The sequence below is a fragment of the Megascapheus bottae genome, chromosome 11 (assembly GCF_031878675.1).
Source record: "Megascapheus bottae isolate mThoBot1 chromosome 11, mThoBot2.hap1, whole genome shotgun sequence".
In the NCBI taxonomy this organism is placed as follows: domain Eukaryota; kingdom Metazoa; phylum Chordata; class Mammalia; order Rodentia; family Geomyidae; genus Megascapheus; species Megascapheus bottae.
In genome coordinates this window covers 61,395,641-61,404,793 of record NC_143519.1, presented here as the reverse complement: position 1 = coordinate 61,404,793, position 9,153 = coordinate 61,395,641, and the positions used below count along the sequence as shown (strand labels likewise).

The following is a 9,153-nucleotide window of genomic DNA, read 5'->3' as shown; positions in this document are numbered from 1 at the left end:
GACTTCTTAGCCCTTCTTTGGCAGGAGCCCTGAAAGCTTTGGAGAACCACTGCATACATACTTCTTCTAGCAAGTGCTCCTTGGTGCGTCTTAAGATGCTCAGGAAGGGCCAGGCCTGTAATTCCAGCCATGTGGGAGGCGGAGAAAGGAGGATCAAAGACCTGGGACAGGCACAGATCTGAGGATCACAATGTGAAGCCACCTGGGGCAGGAAAGTCAATTCGACTCTTATTTCCAGTTGAACACCAAAGAGCAGGAAATGGGGCTGTGACTCAAGGGGTGGTTGAGTGCTGGCCTTGAGCAAAAGACCCTTGCGGGGTGGGGAGGGAGACAGCACCCAGGGCCTGAGTTCAAGCCCCACAACCACAAAAATAAATGGATTACATCTGTGGATGCAGACTAAGATGAAGCTTCTGCCCAAGGAATCAAGTTAACAGATGGCCACGTTTCCCTGGCCATTCCGAGGGAAGGCTTCCCTGAATACCTGTTAGGGAATGGTGATTTTTGTTTGTTTTTTTAAATCCTCCATCCACCTGGGATCCGCTCAGCCACGCGTCCTCCTAAAATAAAAGCAAAATTACCCGAGCTGGGTGGGATGCGGTGGTGAACAGGACCGCTCCGTGGAAGGCACCTTGCGCCTGGGAGCCAGGCGGGCCGGGCTTCCCCGGGCTTCCCCGGGCCGGGTCGGGCTTGGCCGCGCGCGCACGCGCACGCGCGCTCCCGCGGGTCCCCGGCGGTGAGTGACGTCACGGGCTCCGTGGCTGGCTGAGCCCGAGAGCCCCCGCCGAGCCCGCCGGCGCTGCCGAGCCTTCCCCACCCCGCTCCGTCGGGCCCGCCCGCCCGCCCGCCGGGCTGGCTCGCCACGCTCAGCCAACTCCACTCTCAGCCCGGCCTCTGGGCTGCAGGAAGAAACCAGAAAGCCAAGTCAAACGACCACCACCACCACCACCACGACACAACGTGGTCCCCTCCACCCCCCACCCCCCATGGAACAAAGGAGCGTGCGGGCGGCCCGGGCGGGGAGGGTGGCCGGAGAACTCTGCTGCTCTCCCTGCCTGTTGGGGAGCTCAAGCGTGGCCTTTGATGTCTAACAACTGATCGCCGATCAGATTACAGGCATTTCGTCTTCCCCAGCTCGTCTGCCTTTGATCTGCGTGGTTCATTTCAGTTTCCTGGATTGGAAGTTTTAGTCTGAGCTTGTGCTGACACACATTGTGGGGTTTTATTTGGGGGGGGAGGGGTGTGGTGGGGGTGGAGGGGGGAGGGGGAGGGTAGGTAAGAAGCATTTGGCATAAGGAGTACTGCCAGGAAGAAACGAACGCTGCCCTGAAAGGGGGTGAGTACTCTGAAAATACTTCTCAAACTGATCTGTAGATTGTTCTTGTAGCTTTCACGGGTCGTCTACCCCCGCGCCAGGGGTTCACAGAGGAAGAGGTGTTGGTTTGCTTTTTTTTGTTTGTTTTTTTTTTTGTTTAATCCATTAGGAAGAAAAAGTTCTTCAGTGCAGAATCCTCCAGGATGTGGTGTGCACGTTGCCGTAAGGATTGAGTTGTTTGTAGAGCTGGTGATCTGTCATGCAAATCTTTACTTGGAAGAGAATTGTTCAGACAGTGAATGCTAAGTTTAGCTTTCAAGCTGGGCGCTTTTCCCTCCAGTGTGTACTCTGAGATTGTTTGGAGTAAGCTTTGCTTCTTAAAAAAAAAATATATATATATATATACACACACACATATATATGAATATATTTTTCTTCCTTATATGAAAATACAAAATGCATCACATGTAATGTGATCGCTTTAGTTTGTTTACCCTTTCACCTTCAAAGTATAAACCAATCAAAGATTTATCCTGATGCAAAGAATCTTCAGAGGGAAAAAAAAAAAAGATAAACAAGACTTTTATTTGAAAAACTGGAGGATTCGAAAACAGTAAGGGTAAATAAAAGTTTTACTAGATTTGGCTTTAAAAAAAAATCCTCTAGCTATTTTCTGTAAACTTTGGAAGTACTACAAGCCTTATTTAGAGAAACAAGTTTCTTATTCCAAAATGAACATTTACTTGAAATTTATAGTGACAGCTGTTCTAAGTTGCAATTTGCCAACTGTGTATGAAACAGTTTGGGTAACCAACAGTGATTATGTTACAAAAGAAATATTTTAGTCATATTCTCACTGTCATGTCCTCAAAAGCCAAATTATAATATTGTATTGAATTTAATGATAGAGACAGCAAGAGAATAAAATCTTTACATTGAAAGGCAAGAACTCTGTACAGAGAAAGTTGTGGTTTTCAGGTTTGTTTTAATATTCCAATCCTAAATTTATTTGGGCAAAATGTTTAATTACCATGACAAGAGGGTATTGAATGGTAGCTGAACCACAAAGAAACTATTTGGGATAAGACCAAGTTTTCCTTGACTCTGAAATTCTGATGAAACAGAAAAAAATATCTAATAAGTCTCATTTCAGAAGTAATTGATTTTGTTCTCAGCCAACTAATTGCATCATATTCTAAACTTCCCTTCGATATATGAGGAGGGTAATTAGCATTATCTGCTTAATTTCAAAATTTGGATAGCTGATAAGTGGAGATGATGTATGGTGCCCATATTTTGAAAGTGTGAGAATTTGTTTGCAAGTATATAGTTTATTAGGCATTCAATTCAACATGTCAGTTTATAAGTACAATGCATCTTGATCCACGTCACCCCTTCCAACATTCTCCCCGTCCCTCCAAACCCCACCCAGGGTATAAGAATTTCACCTCAAAGATTTTGCTTCTACTAATAATGCAAACGAATAGGTTCGTAATATCTGAATTAAAAATGTCAAAAATATCCCTCTATAAGTTAAAAAAAAGTAGTGTCCATGTTCACCTTCAGAGAAGAGAAATTAGCAGCTTTTTGAACTTGCTCCTGTAGTTCAGATTTGGGGTTTTGAGAAATATTTTTAATGACTGTTTATTCTGCTACCAGGTTCATTTTAACAAACATACTTCTCCACAGCACAAAACAAAGGAGAGAATTAGCAATTATCTGATTAATGCAGGCTTTGTAGGAAACTAGCTTGGACAAGTCAAGTCCTTGAAAATCCACTTCAGTGACTGAATTAATTGAGTTAATTGTTTACTTCTTATGCCTTTGTGGGGAGATGCAAAGGAGTGCTTTTGGGGTTTTAAAGGAAGCTGGCAGTTAGGAAAGGAGCAGGTACTGTCTCAAAGGACATTTCTTAATTAGCTGTCACAAGATGACCCTGATGATGATTGAAGAGATAACAGCCATAATAGTTCTAGTGAACAAAAGCATTATATTACATTTTTTTCCCCCAGAGCACTTCTCTTATCTCTGGCTTCAATGGCAACTTTTGTTGCTGGGGAGAGGGCAAGAATTCCAAAAGACTCTTTCTTATTTCTAGTCCTGATTCTGTCATTGATCAGCTATGTGACCTTAAGAGAGACACTCCACTGCTCAGTTTTCTCCTGCGGGAATCAAAGGGGAGAGGGGGAGGGGGGTTGGATCAGATCATTTTCACGAAGTAAGTACCAGTGGAATTTTTACATTGTACAATGAGGAAATTAAGCCAATGGAAAAGCAGCTCACCTCTCTGATGTAAGGTCACACGGCTCATTTTCTGAGTTCTCCTCCAGCGTTCATTTCGACTTGCCATTAAACCACCTATGGTGGATTTTTCCAGCTCATCAGTTGGGAACCTGCCAGGCACTGATTGCTCATGCTGGTGGTCTTGCCTATTCTGAGATCTGAGGATCATGGTTCAAAGACAGATGAATCTTCAAGACTATTTCCTATTAAGGGTCAAAAAGCCAGAAGTGGAGCTCTGGCTCAAGTGGTAGAGTGCCAGCCTTGAAAAGCAAAGGGAGAACCTGGGTGCTGGTGGTTTAATGTCTGTAGTCCTAGCTACTCAGGAGGCTGAGATCTGAGAGAAAGTTGTTCACAGCTAGCAGAGGGCAGGAAAATCCATAAGATTCTTATCTCCAGTTAGTCATCTAAAAACCCAGAGTTGATATGTCTCAAAGTATGGAGCACGAGCTTTGAGCAAGAAAGCTCAGGAACAGTGCCCAGGCTCTGAATTCAAGCCCCATGATCTACCTACAAAAGAAAGAAAAAAGCTAAGGGAGAGTACACTGACCCTGTGTTCAAGCCCCCATACTTGCACACACACACACACACACACACACACACACACACACACACACACGTTGAAGAACTGATTAGAAAACCATATTGGATCAAGAGGTGAAAATGGCTGTTTTGGATCCAAGTCTCATCTTTTATTCCTAGGATCTAGGTATCAGTGAACAGATTTTGTCTGATATTTTCTCAACAGTCCCTCTTCTTTTGTGTCTCTAAGCTGTCTCAACAGAATGACTGCTACACATAATGTATTATAGCACTAGACTATGGCTTAGACTGTAATCCTAGCACTCAGGAGGATGAGATTTGAGGATTGTGATTTAAAGCCAGCCCGGGCAAGAAAGTCCATGCGACTCTCATCTCCACTTAACTACCCTAAAAACTGGAAGTGGAGCTGTGGCTCTTCCACAAAGAAAAAGAAAGAAAAAGTTCAGGGACAGCACCTAAGCCCTGAATTCAAGCTTACTACTACTCCTCCCCAAGGGAGAAAACCCAACTGTATCAATGTCATGAAATTATGTATGTGGGTAAGAGTTGGCATGCTATAAGGGCATATCTTTGTGTGTGTGGTTTTTAGAAGTAGATATTTTCTTGGGAGATGTTATGGGAAATTTAATAGTCAATTGTAAGTTATTATTCCTCAAAGGAGAGTTGCAGTGGAATGTTGGTGAATGTAGTTTGCAAAATTCAGTATACATGATATATTCCCAATTGTGTTTGATTATATTAAGAATGCTGAATGCATTTGCAGTAAATCTGTTGTTACTTTTTTCTTTCTTTCTTGGGAAAAATTAGATTGGCTATGAAAAGAATTAATTTAGCTACTGCTTAATTTTGACATCTCTATAAATGCTTTCATGGTAAAATAGCTGTCCCGGACACTATGTGTTGTCACCTTTACAAAGGCTTGTGTAAATCCTTACGTTCACTGATATTTATGAATGTATCAGTTATTAACTAATTTAATAATATATTGAATCCTATGGGCCAGGCCCACTAACAACACTATTTTCAAACACTTTCATTTAAACTCACAGCGAGTGACTTGTCATTGTACTGAATCCTGGAATAAATGGGAGAAAAATCGGTGAGCTCACTAGGTGGCAGCTCTGTGCTCAGTCTGTCTGATTTCAAAACCTGCATTCTAGCCAGGTTCAAGAGGCTCATGTCTATAATCCAAGACGCCTATCGGGACTGAAATCTGAGGAATCTAGTTCATAGCCAGCCCAGGCACATGAATTCTAGAGACTTATCCCCAATTAACCGCCAAGAAAGTGGAAATGGAGGTGTAGCTCAAATGGTACGGCACCAGCCCTAAGGAAAATGAGATAATGAGGAGCTAAGTTCAAGCCCCAGTACCAGCACTGAGTGAATAAATGAATGAATGAATGAATGAATGAATGTGCAACTCTGAAGCTGCCCAGTCAATCTACTCCTTCTCTTATCTGTGTGGAAAACTGTCACAGTTTGGATGAGAAAGAGGACGGCGGGCGGTAGTCTGCAAACTCTGAGCCAAGTCTACTTAATGGGTCACAGTCTCAGCCAAGATACCTTGAACTCTCAAAAGAGTGGGCCCAGAATAGGAATGCTACAACTTGTAATATGTTGTCCTACTAATGTCATGACATTAATTGGACTAAGCAAGCCGCCTGTTAAAATACCTTGGTTTATAGAGTAGCGGTAGGTGAAGATGACATCAGAAATCTAGGAGTGGAGCTTTTGATCCTGGCTGTATTATGAACTTGCTGTGTGACCTTGTGCCTATCGCTCAGCCTCAGGCCTTAAAGTCCTTCACAGCCCTCCACTGATGGGCTATAATTGGTAGCAGTGGGTGTTGGGAATAATTTAATTGGGCCGTGTAGTCCCCTCTCTTATTACTTTTTAAAGTTGTAGTTGGCAAACTTCATGACCCTTTGAGCGACCGACTCCCACATGAATTCATTCAAGAAATTTAAGCCGGGTGTTGGTGGCTCATGCCTGTAATATAGCTATTCAGGAGGCTGAGGATCAAGGTTTGAAGCCAGTGTCTGTCAGATCCTTTTCTCTAATTTGGCTGGTTAGCCAAATGCCAGAAGTGGAAGTATAACTGAAATGATAGAGCACCAACCTTGGGCAACATAGCTGGGAGATAGTGCTTAGATCCTGAGTTCAAGCCCCAATAATGGCACCAAAAGAAGGAGGAGGAGGAGGGGAAAGGGGGGGAGAGGGAGGAAAGAAAGAAGAAAAAAGCCAGAAAGTTGTGCTGAGTCCTACCAATTACATAAACTTTCCCAAAGAATAATGTCTTAAAGTAGACATTTCTGGAAGATAGACAATTTTCTTCTTTAGTGAGTCCAGTGAAACAGTTTATCACTGAAATTATTCTTTATTTTTTAATCAAAATAATGTTATCTCATTCATTCAAATTTTAGGGGAAATATCCTTAAAATTGTCTTAAAATAGTCCAACATTTTATATTCTCTCAGATGTTGTTAAAAACTAGCTTCACGTAAGTAGACACCTCTGTCTGGTGTCACTGGCTCATATGTGCAGTCCTAGCTACTCAGGAGAGTGAAATATGTGAATCACAGTTCAAAGCCAGCCTGGGCAAGAAAATTTTTGAGCCTCTTCTCTTCAATTAATCACCAAAAAGAGCTGTAAGTGGAGCTGTGGCTCAAGTGATAGAGTGCCAGCCTTGAATGAAAAAGCTAAAGGAGAGCTCAAGACCCTGAGTTTCAAACCATGGTACCTTCACAAAAAGAGAAAAAAATAAAATCCTCATGGCACAGCAATATAACTTTTCTACTCAACTTCCCTAAGGATAGCCAGTGTTTCAAAAGGAGCAACTCTTTCCCAGCCACAACATTAGGGCCATGCTAATGAGCTGGGAACTGCCATTCATTTTTTAGATGGTTTTCATTGACACCGTCCTCAGACCATATAAACAAACACTCAAGGTGAGGGAGAGTAGATGATATTTATGTACATTAAAGGGCCTCTTCTCTAAAGAATAAGACTCATCTAACAGCTACAATGCAAAGAGGTTTCATAACTCCCCACCTCCACTTTGGATTATCATTTCAGTGATCATTTATGGACTGTTAATAAGCACTTTGTACCTCTCAAAAAGCCCGCACCAAAAATAACCCTAGCATCTCAGTGGACTGACATCGGAGGATCACAATGCAAAGCCATCCCACGTAGAAAAGTCTGTGGGAATAATCTCCAATTAGCCACCAAAAGAGCTGGAAGTAGAGCTGTGCATTAAGTGGCAGAGGGGCCGGCCTTGAATGGAAAAAGCTCAGGGTCTGAGTTCAAGCCCTAGAACCAGCACAAGACCAAAAAAAAAAAAAAAAAAAAAAAGCAAACAACATCAACATGCTACTGTTGAGTGTGGTACTATTTACTAAACATTTACTATGTGCCAAGTCTTAGCCCAAGTAATGAAACAACTTATTTTATACATGGAGACTGGGAGATTCGTTAAAACAAGGTCATCAACTAGAGAATGCCATGTTGGCACCAAATTGTCTGATACCAGAACCCATGCAGGTTCACAGTAGGGCCTTTCTCCACAGCGAGCTCCCTAGACAACTGGCAAGGTCAAGTCCACACACACACACACACACACACACACACACAGTGATTCCGGAAATAATGAACTAAACACAGCGCTGCTGTCTCATAAGTACAAAAGAAGGACAGAGAGGATACGAATGCTTGGTGAGTTCAGAGAAGATAGTTCAGATTGAAGTCCAAGAGGAAACATTTATTGAATATATGTTTGATTCATTAAGACAATCAGGAATGCAGGTGGAACAAAAGATGTCCCGTTTCAGTTGGTGTGCCAGTGACTCATACCTGTCATTCTAGCAAGGCAGTGAACTTATTTCCCATGAACTTCCAAAAAAGCTGGAACTGGAGCTGTGGCTTAAGTGGTACATATCCATCCTAGATTGCAAAAGCTAAAAAACTGGGCTAAAAGCTAAAAGCCCTGGGTTCATTGCCCAGTACTGGGTTGTGCACACACAAGGAAGACAAAGAAAAGAAAAGGATCTTCATTTTCTCTGAAAAGGAAAAGAAAAAGATGCTCATTTTCTAAGAAAGCTAAGTCCGCAGGTATTCTTGACAGAGGCTAACAGATTACAAAACTTGAAAGAGAATGACAATTCGGAATGAAGGGGAGATTTTGTGAGAGTCAAAGCTTTTGAGTTGATCCTGAAATAGGACACAGGAATAAGAGAGATGAGCAAAAAGGGACCTTCGAGAATCAAAGAACAGCAAATTCAGGATACATATGAGGTAAGGCAAGCAGACAAGCTTAATTAAAAGATAAAGCATGACATCTAAAGGAAAGATAAGACTGAAAGTGAGGCTGGAGATCAAATGTGGAAATCTCTGAATACAAATCAAGGAATATGATGGCCATTCTTTCTGAGGGGACCTTTCTGGGAATCTGATCACCAGACAGTAATAGCCATGAGAGCAAGGTGACAGGATAGAGGGCTGTGGAAAGGTGCTTGGGCAGGGAAGGGAAGGGAACCTGTACTGTGATCGAAGGGTAAGTAGCAAGAGGAAAAGAAGAAAGAAAGTATATGCCTGAGAGCTTGCTCAGGAAGAGGCAGTAATTGCATTTATTAAGGAGGAACTGGCTGGGTACCAGTGGCACACATCTGTAATCCTAGCTATTCAGGAGGCTGAGATCTGAGGACCACACTTCCAAGGAAGCCGAGGCAGGAAAACAAAGAAGAAGGAAAAAACCCTACCAAAAAGCCCAAAGTGGAGTCCTGACTTTTTGCCTTAAGCAAAAAGCACCTCAGAGACAGTGTCCAGGCCTGCCCCTTGCACCGAAAAAAAAAAAAAAGGGCAAACTGTGTGTTAGGATATCAAGAAATAAGAGGTCTTCAGAGAAGCCAGGTGCAGAGAAAGATACTTTTTGTGTGTGTGCCAGTACTAGGGCCTGAAGTCAAGACCTGGGAGCTGTCCCCTAGCCTTTATCAGTCAAGGTTGGTGTTGTACCCCTT

The 9,153-nt window shown here is 42.8% G+C and overlaps 1 protein-coding gene across 1 annotated transcript in view; it reads left to right on the top strand.

Annotated features, from left to right (window-relative positions):
• Window positions 1-1,258: 1,258 nt before the first annotated feature.
• The window catches only part of Tnfrsf19 (TNF receptor superfamily member 19), a 58,595-nt gene continuing 50,700 nt past the window's right edge, over window positions 1,259-9,153 (top strand). Inside the window, exon 1 of the mRNA XM_090342396.1 lies at window positions 1,259-1,336. The gene's annotated coding sequence lies outside the window, so the exon portion shown is untranslated. The remainder of the gene's footprint in view (window positions 1,337-9,153) is intronic.